The sequence below is a fragment of the Amblyomma mixtum genome, chromosome 2 (genome assembly GCF_055824585.1).
Source record: "Amblyomma mixtum isolate Tamu chromosome 2, ASM5582458v1, whole genome shotgun sequence".
NCBI lineage: Eukaryota > Metazoa > Arthropoda > Arachnida > Ixodida > Ixodidae > Amblyomma > Amblyomma mixtum.
The window spans coordinates 53,844,728-53,862,423 of NC_143013.1; the positions used below are offsets into that span (position 1 = coordinate 53,844,728).

Consider the following 17,696-nt stretch of genomic DNA (forward strand, 5'->3'; position numbering starts at 1 on the left):
CAATAGCGATGTACCCAATGTGTCTTCCGCCCTTTGCTATGTTTGCCTTCCCTTGGAGTCCGCTCGGAAGCATTCTCTGTGAAATCAGTTTTTAATTAATTGCCACTAACTGAGGTGTCTATATTCCATGGTGTGAAAAAAGAAAATGCTTCTCGTTCCCACAGTTTCAGTTCAAAGAAAACATTTTAGTTGCAGTTAAGTCCAAACAAAAAAAATATACCAGTTTGTAGTTAGCACCTGCTTATTCCACGCAGTGACCGACACCTAAAGATGCGACCAAAAAACAAAGGATCTTAAGGCCAAGCTTGTTTGCACTCTTGCCGAGATTTATGGAAAATATGCATATAAGATATATATATATATATATATATATATATATATATATATATATGTAGACACAGGAAACAGGCACGCGACCGACCACTGCGTCTGCGAAGGTCACACGGCCACTCCGGTTACAGTCGTACTGGCCCTTAACTAATACGACACTCAATCAGCTCCAGCCCGCTGGCTTCTATTCATGCCGGCAACCTTCTTTTATCAAGACGTAACCAATTCGGTGGTGCCGACAGCGCACGAATGCCCCTTGAGCCCTCTTTTGTGCCACCATTAATCAGATAAGATGGAAAAGGCCAAAACATATACGTATTCCGGAATTACCACCAAGGCGCTGCGGAACGGCTGTCATCGCCTACACGGGATTCATTCTCCACCGGATTTTGTTTAGCGCAGAAATGTCGAAACAAGGCGGTTCTCTTTGAGATCACCTTAAAAGATAGGACACGATCGGCGTAGAACACAGAGCTGCTCTTTAGATCAAGCCTGCCTCCCTAAATGGAACTGGGCTAACTATAGTCTGGAACCATGAAAATCTGCCGCAGGGACAGGATACGTGGGCCTTCGTGCGAATGAAAACGCCGGCGGGACCGAAACGCAAGTTACGTTATAAACGAACGCACGAGCGTAAACGTGAAAACCATAAACGCCTAACGCAGGCAGCAGGGCATTTTGGCACAGTCTGGAGGCACCATGGCTTCAAAAGCGCGAGGTGTTTCTCGTGTCAGCTGATGAAAAGGCCCAATCTAAGCGGCGTTCCCGGATTAGGGACCGATAAATTCGGGAATCGGTAACAACAGAGTATTTTAGCATATAGGAGACGTACAAGCGTAGACGTACAAAGTTTTACAGGACGCCTCCAGCGCACGCGCAGTGGTCCCCGCCTTTGCCTCGGCCATGCCACGGCGAGCACAGGAGGCGTCCGGGAAATGGAACAACGCCAACGCTATAGAACTATGTTAAGGGAATCTAATGAGAGTTGTTCGTTATCACTGAAAGTAACGCATGCAATGCATAACGAGTAGGCGTCATCGATGTCTCCGTTTTTCTGGTGTCAAAATTTGGAATGCTATCCCATGCTCAGTCATATCTTCACCTAATACATTTAGAGCATTGAAGAATTTTTTTCTTCAAACAGGAGCGTCTCAGTGAAGCGACACTATATGCGTCTGTGGCGTGGCATAATACTACTAATCTATTGAACATGGCAATCTGAATGTAGAGTGACATTTATTTTTTCTTTGGTTATATGTATCTCGTATGATAGTGTTTCAGTCTGTATTTTGTATTGTATTTTGTATTGTATTTTGCATTCAAATTGTTTCCTTCTACACCGACAAATGTGTGCGTGTTTTGTTTTTCTCCTGAATCGTCAGTAGACTTATTTGTATTCATTTTGGGATCCACGACTAGCCTGTGGCTAAGGATCCTTGAGTCTCTTTATGTAATTACATGCGTACTTTGAAAGAAAGAAGGAAAGAAAGAGAGAGAGAGAGAGAGAAAGAAGGAAAGAAAGAAGGAAAGAAAGAAAGCAAGAAGGAAAGAAAGAAAGCAAGAAAGAAAGAAAGAAAGAAAGAAATAAATAAATAAAGAAAGAAAGAAAGAAAGAAAGAAAGAAAGAAAGAAAGAAAGAAAGAAAGAAAGAAAGAAAGAAAGAAAGAAAGAAAGAAAGAAAGAAAGAAAGAAAGAAAGAAAGAAAGAAAGAAAGAAAGAAAGAACGACGGAGGAAAAGTAGGCGCTGATGTTTTGTAGCGAGAGCTACATTGGCCACCAACTTGCGATTTCGCTGTGGCGGTGCTCCGAGGAGGCACAGAGACCGACCTTGAGCCGTTGCCTAGCAACCGCTGCAGCTGGCGGACGCCGCGCGATCACCGCGCCATCTGTACATGACGTCACACAGCGCGCCTCGCCGCGGAGTCGCCGTTTCGTATGACGTCACACCGCTTGCCTCGTCGTTGCTCACGCCTCCGCTGGCTTCGCCAGCTGTGTCGTATGCTTTCGCTGCGTATATCCTGGCATAGCCGAGCTAAGCCACTGCCAATTTTGTTCTCGGCACTTGCATAGTTTCACTACGTCTCACCCTTAAAGGTCACCGTGTGTTATGAGAATTATGAGCACATCTTGCGGTAACATAAAAATCGGGCGAACATCTACAACCGGCAAATGCTGCATATGACAGGCAACGACAGAAGATACACAGTCCTTCGCAGCTTCTTTGATGAAGTAGGCTATTTTTACAGACCGCAGGCTGGCTAAATGAAATCGGGCAGGGGCGATATGCCTGGTTTCTTCGGCTCTTCGTTTTCATACAGGGCGCACCACGTAACTTAAGCCGACAAAAATGAAAAATAAAACAGAAAATTTTCTGCCATTACAAAGCATTTTTTGCAGTATTTTTGGCCAAGAACATTTAGTAACAAAAGTGCAATCACAACAAAATTTTCTGTACAGTTGTGCTGTCCGTTGTCGTAACGGCAGAACTGCAGAGAATACAACTTTGCTACAGCAAAATACTACAATACTACAGAAAAAGCTGTCGTTACGACAAAACGGCAAAACATTTTGTTGCATTTTGGACACAATTCTGTCGCTTTTTTTTTCGACTGGGAAAGCTTTAAAAACAAATTAAGTCGTGCGCCACAGACGCGTGAAACCAAAGACTCTTTGCTGGTCACCTGGAAGTGCAACTCCGAGTAAGTTTCAATTTCCACCTAATTCATTACTGGGCTAGAAATTGTTTGCAAATTTGTGTAATTTTCATTTTAGGCCCAAGCGTCTTTCGTTAAGTTATAGGGAGGCTTTAAGAAAAAGCAGCTGCTGTTTATTATACCAACGTGGCCCCTTCGTGGTCCTTTTTTCCAATTTATAAAGAAAGCCCAGGAAACACAAAAAAGCACGTGAGTGCGTTTTTGCGCGACAATATTATATCGGCCAGCGACGTTGAAGTGAGAGGCCGATGCCGCTGTCAGCATTGCCCTGTAAATGCGTTAGCACCTACGTCCGGAGCATTAAAAGAGCGAGCCGTCGTCTCCAGTAAGTGATAGGCAGGCCACCGAAAGCCAATTAAGCCGAAGCCTTCGTTCAGTCACCACACAGAAAAAAAAAATAAAAAAGGAAAGGAAAACAGCGAAGACACGCAGATCAAGTTAGCCTTCTGTTATAATTATTTTTTTCTATCATTTTGCAGCCGACCAGAGCGAGCGGCAGCCCCTCACTTTGGCCCAGTCACCATGCACGCTTAGTTCGTTGAAAACTCGTTTGGGAGCGTGACAATACGGAACTGTAAAAACATAATCACGTGCTTTTTTTTTCCTGTTTCGAGGGCTTTCCTTAAAATCCGGAAATCAAAAACCGCAAAGGAGGTACGCTTCTAAAAAAAAAAAAGATAACACTGCTTTCACGCTGTTTCCCCGTTCACAAGCTTACGAAACGCGCTTGGGCTTAAAATGAAAATTAGAATTTTTGAATAATGAATTAGGTAGACTTTTTAAAACTACTAGGAGTTGCTACCCAAGACTGCAAACAATACGACCTTGGTTGCGCGCACCAGCGGAACAAATTTGTTTTTCAGCTATTAAAAGTTGGCATGCATAAGAATATGCGTTGCCTTCGCTTCCACAGTATGCATTACCATCATTCGCTTCCACAACACACGTCGATGCGTTTTTCTCATTTACTTGCTGCGTTAGGATCAGCCTGTTTCGCCTTCTGAATATGCAGATTTAACGTCAAGTCATTCGACGTGGGTGTGTTTCTATCTTATTGGATTTCCTCTTGCCTACGCTACTGCCAAGTGTATGTATAAGAACATTAACTAAGTTCACGCGAGCGCAATTAAGATGCGTCTTCAGGCAGTCCCGATAACAAAAAGAAACACAGTTTTCTACCCTAAAGCAGCTCCCTGCACCGGCGGGCGAACTTTGCGATTAGAGCGATAACGATTCCATTTTTGCATGTGCGTGAGTATTTCATTGAAGGAAAGCGCTGCTGCAATGTAGCACAAGGTTTTAATGCTATATGGACGATCGAATTTCTCGGCGAACCAGCTTTGAAACGTGGCTTTACTCGCTAAAATCAGAAATCTTAAGCCAACCACATTCGCGGCAAGTCTGGAGACGAAAAAAAAAAGAGGCGGGCAAGTAATGTGAGTAAAAATGCATTTACGGCCACTGGCTTCAACGAGTATATTGTACATCATGGGAGCGAAGCGTCCTCACTGGTCCGGCGACTTTAAAGTCCAAAAACTCAACCACAAGCTGGGACTCCGGGCGGCATAGATCTACAGGGAATCTGGTTATGGTTAATGCGCTTACCAAGCGGAACAAACAAAAACTATGAGCCTTCTTAACTACATCCTAAAAGGCGGAAATGCGATATCAGTAAAAAATTGGCCGACCTCAAATATTCAAAAGCAGCCCCGAAATATTTGAAGTTGGCCCACGCCAGAAAATAAAGGTGGATTAGTAGGGATTATTTGATGCATATAACCTACATTGCTGAGGACTTGGGGTGACTTAAGGTGGAAGCCTGGGTTGGTTCAGTATAATGCCGTATGATAATTGAATGGAAGGTATTCGAACATGCTACTCCTCAGATTTTCAAATTTGGCGGTGAGACGACACGACCCTTTCGACCAATAAAGGAATTTCGTCGAGGAGAAACCGGGCAGTTTTTGGAAGAAGACAACCTAAACGGTATCGTATTAAACATAACGCGAAGGCTGGGCGCCAAACCGGCACTGAAAGCGTGCCTCAAAATTCCCGCATCTCCACCATACAAAACGAATTTTTTCGCTAGTTCTTGGGCGTTTTTTGTACGAGAAGAAGGCTCTGACGGGGCCAAAGTCATGTACACTGCGGTATTACTGTCTACTTAACGGCAAAAAAATTGCCTTTTAGAAAGGTGGATATCCACAGAAACGTTCCCTCAAGGAGCTGCGCGGCAACATAGGTTAGTGTAGTAAGTTACCGCTACGGCTTCAGAACACACCAAACCTCACCCTTTTCTGCGCCCCTACAGCTGAACCTGAACCATTTGAATCACGCGACGGAAGACGAAGATTATAGCGAGAAACATTAAATGAAAAGCATAAAAGTTTCAGAGCTGTTAGCACTAGGTATAGACGTGCTTAAAGTTGACCCGACAAAGAAAATTGTGACAAGAATAGGAATAAAATAAATGCACATAAGGTCGTAAAAATACAAGAGTGAAGCACTGTCTTTCGTACGGCATAATATTGCTGTTTCAGTTTCAGTGATTAGTTAACGCATAGAAATGCCCCCCCCCCCCCACACACACACACACACACACATCCCAGTCGTCCGGCAGCGGGTCGCCCAAAAGGCAGCGGCTGACTTTATCGTTCCAGCTGCAACGAAGTGGGATGACATTTCGAGTGTTCTGCGAAGAGTAACTGCCAATTACAGCCTGTGCACTGAAAGATGAGGCGGAAGCAAGCGAAGACAAAACACCTCCGCTTCGGCAGACTAACAATAAATTAACGCAGGGATTGCTACGCCATTCCCGCCGCACCATAACGCGCAGTTACTATAACGAGCAGAAGCTAGCTCTGCGCTGGCTCGAGAACGTTTCTTTTTTTCTTTTCATTGGCAACACTCCGACGATGTGAGCGGCTCTCAGTTCACTGGAGTGAGCGGTTCTTGTGTCGGAAACTACTCTTGTCAGGCTAAACAATCACTTTTACTTTTTCTGTGCACTGCAGTCATTCTGTGCTGGCTATCCATTTTGCCTCCTGAGCGAGAAGGGCTCTTCGTGTGCGTCAATTAAATATCAGGCAAGCGCACTGAGATATATCCTCCCACGTGCACAAACAGTTGCTGCTCGGGCCACCAACAAGCACCAAAAACAAGAAAGTCGTAGACAGCTGGTCGAGCCCACAATCGGACCGGCCAGTCTCGATTCCGCAGTGCTAAGCCAACTCAGTTGAGGGCACTGTAGTGTTACACACGCTCAGAGGGGAACGACAAAGGCAGGGAGAATGTAATTAAACCACTCTCTCACGGTGCTGGCAAAGGGCACGGAAAATGTCGATGAACGCAGATAAGGATTCGATACGACAGCAACAGCGTAGATGAGCTTGTAGTGGATTTCAGCCAATACGGTTTACGCCTTTGCAATATTTTCCCGTTTAGTTCAACATCTAGCAGCGGGATATGGTTAATGTCATCATCGTTAGCAGTAGTAGCCGTGGTTGATTTAGCAACAGTAGAAGCAGCTCCAGCATCAGCAGCAGTTGTAGTAGTAGACGTCGTAGTGGTAATAGCATCTGTTGTAACTGCAGTAGCAATAGTAGCCGCGGCACTAGCAGTAGCAGTGGCAGCGGGGACGTGGATAACGGTGTTGATGAAGATGACGCTTCTTTTAGAAAGAAAAATCTAACCCTCGTAAAATGAATAGAGGGGCCATCAGAGCGCTAAAGAAATTACACCGCCTCATCCTGCTCAACTGCCCCGCCGCGGTGGCTCAGTGGTCATGGAACTCGGCTGCTGATCCGAAAGACGCGGGTTCGCTCCCGGCCGCGGCGATCGAATTTCGACCGCGCTTTCTGCACTCGATCACTCACTCACTCACTCACTCACTCACTCACTCTCTGAACTCGATTACTCACTCATTATTTGCACTTGATCACCCGCTCACTGTACTCTCACTGCACTAGATCACTCACTCTTCGCACTCGCCGCCGCGGTAGCTCAGTGGTTATGGCGCTCGGCTGCGACCCGAGAGACGCGGGTTCGATCCCGATCGAGTTTCGACGAAAGAGAAATGCTAGCGGCCCCTGTACTGTGCGATGTCAGTGCACGTTAAATAATCCCATGGGTGGTGGAAATTTCCGGAGCCCTTCACTACGTTGTCCCTGAGAGCCTGAGTCGCTTTGGGACGTTCACCCCCCATAAACCATAAACAAATTTCCTCCGCAATTCAGCTGCGTCTGGCTAAAGGCTGACAACCGCAAATGACTGTAGCCGTGATAACAGCCACGCCCGCGCCTTCCCCGCACCGTTTCGCGGAGCCCGCGCCGAGCGCGTTGTGTAACATGTGCGGGTTCACTCGGCGTCAACTGACGCACCGTGGGCAGCTGTGACAATTGAAACAGCGGAGCATTCATACGAAATACCTAAAGAAAGCGACAACACGTTTTCTGATAAATCTGTACAGTGCATACGGCAGATGTTTCCAGAAGCTCATGGATGAATAAGGTATGCTCTCTTTATAACAAAACATACATACACAACATCCACAAAAATAATTGTATTTTAAAACAGAACAATGACTGGCGATTCATTGCGGTTAAAAGACAATGCAATAGGACTTTATCTACATTCTCTTTTACATTATCCATGAAGCATGCGGAAAGAGCTGCCAAAGACCAGCTTGACAGAATCGCAGGCCCCATTGATTGGCAGTTTGTTTGATTGGCAGACAGAAAAAAATATGAAAGGCTGTTCAAGACAGCAAAAGAAAAATATGAAAGTACAGTGCGCGCATAATACCAGGCGCACTACATGGTGAGAACGAATTTCAAATTAAGTAACAACTACATTTCACCATGACTCACAAGAAAAGACAAATTACAATTTAAAGCATAGATGTAAAAAATAGTGACGCACTGCATTTTTAAAATATCTCGAAATGTCTTGAGCGCGATGTTCTCAAGTTGTATTCTTCTAGCGTATAAGCTGTTCAACACCCGAGGTAATTTGTTTTGCAACATTTGGAGATCGCACGTTGTTTGAATTGCTTAAAAGTATCACAGAACAAAATTACTCGTATAATAGAATTCTAGATTAATTTCTGGTTTAGCTATTTTCTGATTAAGTTCACGGTAACATTTAGCTCCTTCTCTGAACAGCTTGCAAAGAAGGTAGTCGTAATGTTATTGACTTTAAAAACGTTGTATTTTGTGAATAATTGACGTGTGTGATAGAGCATTAGTACTGCTCTAGAAAACTTTTTACAGAATAAGCAATCTCTCAATATTAGGTTTAGTAGTTGATGCCGTAATTAAGCCACAGTAGTTAGGTTTAACGAAAAAAACGCGATTGTAAATGAGCATCACAATGGTTCTGGCAATATGATTTGAAAATATCTTCACTTCAAGCAAAATTTCTTATTAATCATCGTGTATACTTATAAGCGCATATAAGCCACGTATCCGCTCACGCGTTCAATGTCGACAAATATGAATTTAATAATTCTGCACGAGGCACTACCTAAGCTATTTCCGTTGCATTTCTGCAGCCGAGCTACACGAATTCCATCAAAATTAAAAATTCTTTACGCTTCCCTGGGATTTTCTTTCAAAAGAACGAGGAACCTAATCACAATTTCGCTCCTGCTCCTCCTGCGAAAAGGCAATTCAGGCGGCCATGCGGTTGCCCCCATTGTAATGCACTTATGCGGTCCTGAAATACTAACAAGGAAAAACTGAACAAAGGACCGACTGCGTCAATTCAGTGGCCATGGCTTTCTGTGCTGAGCAAGAGGACGCGAGGTCAGGTTTTGTTTTGTCTTGTTTTTTTTTTTTGGCTGTGATTGAAGGTAAGAGCGCCCGCATACCGCGACTTTGATGCACATTGAAAATCTACAGAAGACCGTAATGAATGTGGACACCACACTAAAGCCTTTCTGAAAGCCCGGATGTAGCACTGGCGCGCATAAAAATTCAATTACTGTCCTCTCCACGGATCTGCTTTTAAAAGTGCACGAAAATATCAAATCTATAAAGGGTGCCCCTATCCTGCTTAGAAGGTGAAGAAAAAGCATCAGTTAACCTTTAGCAATGTAGTATGATTACTTCTACGCGCCAAGGGTGCACTGCGGTATATTAGGCAGGCCTTGATGGAAGGCTCAGAACTTTGACCACCTGTGGTCAAAGCCTACACCGAAATGCCACTACAGCTGTTGGGTCGAACATTGCACTTCATACTCAGTAGCACATTGTCACAGCCTATGAATCACCGCGCGAAAGTCTTACACAATGGTAGGAATTCTCAAAATCTTATTTGCAAGCCTGATTTTGATGAAGAGAATAACGTTTCGTTCCAGCTGCACCCCAAAAGTAAAGGTGGTCTAGCTCAATACTCATGCTGCTAATAACGACAGACTAGACACAACGGGCAATTTTCATCAGATGTATTGTTTGCCAGCTCAATGCAGAAGTCATTGACGTAGGCCAAACTAGGAATGGAAATGCTGGAAGAAGCGTGGAAGATGTCATGTGCCATAATGGAGTATGAACCCCAACCTAACTTCATTTGCCTCAATATATGTCAGCTCCGTGCGCAAAAGAACCTCACAGAAGTGGTTGCCTAAGTCACTAATGTCTTCCTTCTCGCACATTCGGCCCGGCATTTCACATGAAACCGGTTCTCCATGTCCAGATAGGTATCCGCAATGATGACAGATGGCGCCACCGTATCAGTCGTCTCGGTTCACTTCGTCTCGTCCATGTTACAGGCCTCCCATACGGCACAGTGGTTTGCAATACAGTAAGAGGGTCTGAATGCCATCGGATAAGTAAACATGCTGGACGCCTTTATCTGTGCGAAAAACAAGGAATGTCTCGGGAGGTGATCCCACGCGTATCCAAGCACGACCTTCGCTCAAAGCAAAAGATTGTAAGTTATGTCACTTTCCACAACCTTTTCACGAGTTAATCAGGCCTGTGAATTTTTTTTTACGCAAACTAACTTGAAAAAATAGCCACAGCAACGACGTTTAGCTGCTTTTAAACGCACCGCGTATTAGCGAACAGCCGTCGCCGGTGAAGCCGCGAGCAGTGGAAAACAAAGGGATAAAAATAGGCATTTCGAAAGATATGGCGAAAAGAGGAATTAAAAACCTCTCAGTGAACCTAACACTCTTCTGCACGATGGAGGAGACAACGTGGATGCTTGTTTCCGATTTCAGCGTTTGCTGCTTCGGTGTAACGGTGGAGGGCTCAAGGCCTTTCCTTCTGTCACTCACCCCTGGCTTTACTGCAGGTCGCGAAAAGGGCGCAGGACACGTAAGGATTACAGAAGGATGAGGTTAATGTTCTGCCTGTCCTTTTCTCCCTAGTCTCGGAGGCTAGCTGCGCCCTTCATTCAGTCGGCACTGCTCCATTCCACCGGTCACAGCATCTGGCCCATGCCGCTTTACATTTTTAAGCACGCGGTGGAGACACGGCGACGCGCGAAGAGCTATACGTTTCCGTAACTGCCGGAATGAACTGAATTATTACAATAGTAGGTAAATATATCAGAAATATTTCTCCTGGCGTCTTGGAGCGCTATACACCGGGACAATCTGCGGCGTGGTGAGCGGGGAAATCATGCACAGTCCCCAAATGTGGCTTAGGTCATGTAGGCAAAGAAGACATCACCATTTCGGCACACTAGCCAACAGTACACGCATATGCCGGTCAGAAAAAAAATCACAGACAACACACGCTATATTCACGCGGCAGAGTACGTGTGTACTTGTGCGTGCGTACGTGCGTGCGTCCGTGTGTGTGAGAGAGAGAGAGAGACCGGTACAGACGGTGCCAGCGAGTGGCGTAATGATGACCAGCAATCACAGTGTGACACCCCTGACGACCCCTCCACTCTCCCCACCCTTATAAAAATGGTCTATAGACTTTCTATAGACTTTTTATAGACTCTATAGCCATCCTATAGACTTTTCCTTTTGTCTATAGACAGTCTATAGAAAATCTATGGACTAAAGTCTATAGCTGCTTCAATTTCCTTTTGTCTATAGACGGTCTATAGACTCTCTATAGACTAAGGTCTATAGCTGCCTCAGTTTCCTTTTGCCTATAGACTGTCTATAGACACTTTATAGACTAAAGTCTATAGCTGGTTCAATTTCCTTTTGTCTATAGACGGTCTATAGACACTTTATAGACTAAAGTCTATAGCTGGTTCAATTTCCTTTTGTCTATAGACGGTCTATAGACTCTCTATAGACTGAAGTCTATAACTACCTCCATTTCCTTTCGTCTATAGACGGTCTATAGACTCGCTATAGCCTAAGGTCTATAGCCGCCTCAATTTCCATTTGTCTATAGACTGTCTATAGACTAAAGTCTATAATTGCTTCAATTTCCATTCATCTATAGACGGTCTATAGACTCGCTATAGACTAAGATCTATAGCTGCCTCAATTTCCTTTTGTCTATAGACTGTCTATAGACTAAAGTCTATAACTGCTTCAGTTTCCTTTCGTCTATAGACGGTCAATAGACTCGCTATAGACTAAGGTCTATAGCTGCCTCAATTTTCTTTTGTCTATAGAGTCTCTATAGACTAAAGTCTATAACTGCTTCAATTTCCTTTCGTCTATAGACGGTCTATAGACTCTCTATACACCAAGGTCTATAGATGCCTCAATTTCTTTTCGTCTATAGACGGTCTATAGACTCTCTATAGACTACGGTCTATAGCTGCTTCAATTTCCTTTCGTCTATAGACGGTCTATAGACTCTCTATAGACTACAGTCTACAACTACCTCAATTTCCTTTCGTCTATAGACTGTACACTATAGATAGCCTACTGCCTATAGACCAGTCTATAACAATCGTAATTTTATCTATGTTCGATACACTGACTTTCGGCTAAGTCCAGAACAATGTCAATTTCTTTTTGCACTGCATGTTGACGGGATGCATCTAGTGACCGCAACTATGTCGGGAGTCCCCCACTCCTTCGTTATTACGGAAATTAAAAAGTATTGCGTAAGGCCATTACAACACCCTCCTGTATATTGTTTTCAGGAGCATTGACAAGCTCCTTTTCGTTATACCATGACGTATATAGTCAATAGAATTAGATGTTTAATGCTAACAAGTAAGCCGAGGAAAGGCAGCCGTTCAGGAAGTAAGGGCGCCCACAAACTGTACTACATCGAACGAATACGCTGTCCCTTAAAGGAATCGCTCTACACAATTCCATTCCATCTTTCGATCGTTACTGTCCAACGCGCTGAAATCAGAAACATTTCATCAACGGTTCTACATTTCTCTTTTAAACGTCCTGAAAATAAAGGGGGAAATACGGGTGTGAGAATTCAAGGAAGCGCCCATCCCTTAGAAACATCGTAAATTAATCTCAAAGAGCCTGGTCCTCTGTGCGATTAACATCTGCCATTTCTACCTTTGCAATTTGTATTCACGTGAATAAGTGCTGCGACGCAACAATCACAAAGCCAGTATTTTTTCGTTCCTACCCTTAGACCTGTTGCTTCGGAGCCGATGACACGCTGATGTGGCGCATATCAGTTTTCTAAACACGAACACACGCAAAAAAGACGTTATGCTGTGCAATCTTATAATTATTATTTGAGAATTGTACCACATACTATTCGGTGGATGATGCGGCGCGTATACCGACAAGAAGTTAGATTTCGGTTCTGTTTTCACGAAAACAATAAGATTTTTAGAGGGTAAGCGAAGAATTTAAGCTTATAAACCAATTTCCTTCTGTGGTCTTGGATATCCAGATCAAGCTGCACACGGCAAGAGTGCGAGCGATAAAGATACGACCGTGAAATGGGTTTCTGTTTCACGTTTTACCCATTTTACCGCGAGACGGCGGAAAATCATTCGGGCTGCAAACGACCCTGTGCGTGGCTGCATCAATGGCGTTGGCGTGTTGTTCGCGGATTACGTTTTCTTCAAAATTCAGCTTCATCGTCCGCTTACGGTAAGTCTACACGTTTATATTTTATTAATTTGATCTCCTAAACCACTCTAAGCAGAGCTGTGTGTGCAGAACAGATTATGTGCGCAGTTACAAACGTCCTATCTTCGTTTCTAAGGCGGAAGCCATCGGGTTCTCGACTAATGCCGCTTATCTCTGTCCCGCTGTCTTTACTAACGCGCGGAAAGGCAGTCTGTGCGATGCCCTTGATGATAAGCCGCTCCTCGCGAGCTGTCTACTAGATTTTTCGTGTTTCAAGATAGATGCGCGGCCAGAATGTCGTTTAGCCTGTGAATAACGGCCGAAATGGAACTGTGTGTTAGTTAGCGCCGTGTGAGCTCAATTTACTTTGCACCTCCGAAAACGTACTTACATACAGTCTCGTTCAGTGGTGGATAACATTTATTTTCTTATCTTTGTGTTATCGCCTGTCTGGACCATGGAGTGCTGTTCTTTTTGAGGTGTGCATTGCTTGCTACGTATGGACGCTCGCTCGGTGCGCGTCGTGGACGCCGACGTTTCAGCAAAGGTGTCTTGTAACGGTATAGACTGGAGCGCGAGACGTTTGTCAAAGTTGTATTCAAGCGGCGCTGGAGGAATGCTTGTAGTGTGATGGGTGAATAAAATTCGTTGCCGGCGCGAATGGCCGGCGTGCTCTAACACCGCGAAGAACCCACGAGCTCCATCCCATCTCCCCTTCGTTGCACACGTATGGATTCGTCCGTGCCTGTCATCAGAGCCGTTGGCCGGCCGCCGCTGGCTAGCGGGCACTTCATTTTGAAAGCTGGGTAAAGGTCGGCTCGACAAGAGGTGGCTTACATTTCGTTCCGAGTGGTTCGTTCATGAATCCCGCTCACGCGTGCACAGATTTCTTGAATACCATTTGCGCGAGAGGCAAAGTATGTGTTTCTGATTTCAGACTGCTACGTTACGAAAGCGCCCATGTGACTCGCCGCTTATTTGCGCCTAAAATTAAATTAAGCTCTCGTGTTATTATAGCTGCGCCTGTTGAAGGCGTTAATTGTTTCATTGAAATACTTCCTACTTTGAGCACGTTCAATGCTTTCGCTGATTTTTCTAACAGCGTTGGGTTAGGCTGCCTCCATGCAAGAAACACACCTCTTTACTGCGCTGTTGGAGCTGCACTTGAAGGAAAAACTAAGTGAATTTCAGGCGGTATTTTGTCGTGACAGTAATTTGCTGTTTCAACCTCGCCACTGCTTTTGAAACGGCGCAGCTGCAGCCTCTGTGCTGTATTAGTTTTCTGAATAATGAGCGCGGCATGGAAGCGCTGCAACCCGCTTGTTTCTAAGAGCGCGCGCAGATGTACGAGTAGGCTGTTCCGTCTTTGTGCTTCAAGTTATAGGCGCAAATCTGTGGTGAACTGGTTGCTTCTGCCTGCTGGTTTTGTATAGCTTGTGCCCGTTTGAGTATCGGCTTACATACACTCGGCCAAATCTTTAACTGGCTTAGGTGTGTTGCATCGCTAAATGCACCTTGTAAAAAGGTGCCTTTTGGCTACACTGCTGGCATATTCATTGTGTAATTTGACGCGTGAGATGGCATTTCATAGTTTCTGTTTGTTAATATAATGTTTGAGTGGAGTAGTTGCATGTTTAGATCAAAGTTATCAGAAATATTCATCCTCTGCCGCTACGAAGAGCCGAAACAAGCGGAATACGCAGCAATGGTTCTGGTAGCGCATTTGCACTAATCTGGGTAAACGATTTGTCCGCCATGAAAGGAGTGGTACTTTACCCAGAGGATAAGGCCATATGGACCAGATCCATTGCTGCGTATGCCGCTTGTTTCAGCTGTTCGTAGTGGCAGACGAATGGTACTGATAACTTTGATCTAAACACGCAAGTACAGCACTCAAACATTATATGAACAAAAAGGAACCACGAAATGAGATTTCACTCGTTAAATTACAGCATGAATACGGCAGCAGTGTAGCCGAAAGGCACCTTTTTTACAAGGTGCATTTAGCGATGCAACACCCGAGCCAGTTAAAAATTTGGCCGGGTGTACCAGGCTTAATTCACGCAGGGTATTCTGAAGCGCTTCTTCTATAGCGGTTATAAGAATAAATGCTGCAATATTCTCCTTTTTGGATCCCTCTGTAAGGTGCACTGAATCTGTATTTTATGGAGGTGACATTCTTAACAGCTCCTTGCGAGTCAATGCAGATATGTGGCACAATTGTTCGAAGTCTTCTCTTACAAATATTGTAAAAGGATTGCCATAAAGAGATCAGTATTGGCTGTAACAGTATTGCCATACAGAAATCAATATCAGTACTGGATTCAGAGTAGAGTGTCCAGGGATTAGGAGTCTTTGTTGCAATGTTTTATGACGACACTTATAATCTGTCGTGTATTTACTGAAATGATTGAGCAGGCGTGATAGCTCAGTGGCTATCATGTTCGTATGGCGACCTGAAAGATGCAGGTTCGATTCCGGCCTAGGCGGTCGCATTTTAATAGAGGCAAAATGCTAAAGGCCTGTGTACTATGCACAGGTGACCGAAATTATTTCCCAGCTTTTAACTTCAGCGTCTCGTAGCCTTTGTCGCCTTGGGTCTTTGAACCCCATAAAACCAAACCAAAAGATCAAGATTGCCTTTCTAGAATGGCATAGCCAGGATGTACCTTGCATTGTAAAGCACATGTGTCGAGATGGAATGGGATTTTTTTTTTTTCAGTTCCTCTTATATTATTTTTTTCCTTTGTGCTGTACAGGTGAACATGCCCGGATGATTTACTGCAGACAACAGGCCACAAGAATGCTTCTGAGGAAACTAGCCGGACTATTACTTTCAACTTTTAAGTTACTGTGGTGCATTCTTATGGTGCATGTATTGCATATTCCCAGCCTGGATAGCTTGGAAATAAACTAAATTTGTAAGTATATTGATTGTTTCATGTGTGAACTCTGTCTGGTGACCTTTTTCAATGATTGTGGACAGTCTATAGATAATGGTCTACCAATAGTTTAGTAGACAGAGGTCTACAGACTGTCTATAGACAAACGTCTCACACACCTATGGAATGTCTATAGACAGTCTATAGACATATGTCTACTGGACCAGTAGACTTTTGTCTGTAGACTGTCTATAGACAGTAATCTACAGGATGTCTATGGCCATAAGTCTATAGGTCGTCTATTGTCCGTCTATAGACAAGTGTCTATAGACGGTCTATAGACAGCTCTATAGGAAATCTATAACCATAAGTCTATAGATCGTCTATAGACTGTCTATAGACATGTGTCTATAGACTTCCTATAGACCTATAGACTTTCAGTAGACATTTGTCTATAGACTGTCTATAGACAAAAGTCTACTAAAAGTGTATGGCCATAAATCTATAGACTGTCTATAGACCAGTCTAAAGGATTTGTCTATAGACAGTCTATAGACTTCATAGACTGAAGTCTATAGACAGTCTATGGACTGTCTATAGAAATTTTTATAAGGGCACGTCTGGACTCTGACTGGCGACTGCGGTGTCTCCCTCGCCTCTCACTCTCTTCTACTTTCCTCTTATACTCCCCTCTCCACGTTGCCTCTCTCCATCGAGGCTTCACGCGCCAACACCGGACATTTTTTTGCGATGATGAACAATCTAATGCCGACGCAATAAAAGAAACAAAAAATAGTACTCTTCCGAGACAGCCTAATGTTCTTACCCACGAGCCTTACATACGGATTTAAAGCGAATGAAAATTATTTGACATTTTTTTCTCACTCCCCCAGTTTTCTAAGACGACCATAATTTTTTTACTTCTATTTTTACTTTAGCACTCTCGCCATTCGCACTGCAAATCCTTTCGGCAGCAACCCAACAATCTCGGCTTTGACGCGCAGCCAAAGCTATAAACAAAGGCAGAAAAACAAAATTAAAAAAAGCACGCCGTAACTTCATTTTGCGCGTCGGGCGCATCTCCCGCTAAGACAGGTCGTTCTGAATGCGCTTACGAAACTCTCGCGAGGAAAGAAGGGGGTGGGAAAGAACGCTGCACGTTCCGTTCCCCCCCATTCCTTCTCTTCGCATATTCCCTTTTTTTCCTCCCCAGTCGCCTGTGAGCTTGGGGCGCGCGTATTATTTCTGCAGACGAATGGCGTTGCGATTCCCGTAATCGCATTCTCTCACAGCGGGAGCACTGGGAAAACGGCGCCTCCCGAAAAAAAAAAAAATACGAGGATCGCGAAAAAGGGGAAAATGGAAAAACACGCACGAGCACTATACACCGTAGGACGGCCTCCAAGGAGGAGGAAACCGAAAGGAACGAGGAACTGCCGGATGGGGAGAGGGGAAGAAAGCATGAGAAGGGGCAGGAGTGGGTCCGCCCCATGTCACAGCAGTGCAGGCCATACACAACCTTAGCGCACAGCCGAGCCTTAGCGCATATAGCCCTTCCCTATCCCCCCCCCCCCCGCTCCAGCCGCTTCCTCTAATGATCAGCTTAAGCGCAGTACCATTTGTTGATGAGGTCGTTTAAGGCGAGATTGCGCGCTGCCCGTGGGAAGGAAGGCACGGGAACGGTGCGCGGAGGGTGAATGAAAAACCGCGCATGCGTAACAATACACTCCCTGCGGAGTACCTCCCTCTCTCTCTCTCTCTCTCTCTCCAACCCCCTCTCTCTTTTCTCTTTAA

General features: G+C 44.6%; 1 protein-coding gene and 1 long non-coding RNA gene across 3 annotated transcripts in view; one reads left to right on the top strand and one right to left on the bottom strand.

Annotated features, from left to right (window-relative positions):
- Nucleotides 1-17,696, bottom strand: part of LOC149359389 (queuine/queuosine transporter SLC35F2-like) — a 291,042-nt gene that overhangs the window by 155,131 nt on the left and 118,215 nt on the right. The gene's annotated exons all lie outside the window — the stretch shown is intronic.
- Nucleotides 12,972-15,950, top strand: LOC149359390 (uncharacterized). Its single transcript, XR_016288270.1, has 2 exons — nt 12,972-13,041; nt 15,780-15,950. It is a non-coding gene; the product is annotated as an uncharacterized LOC149359390 (long non-coding RNA).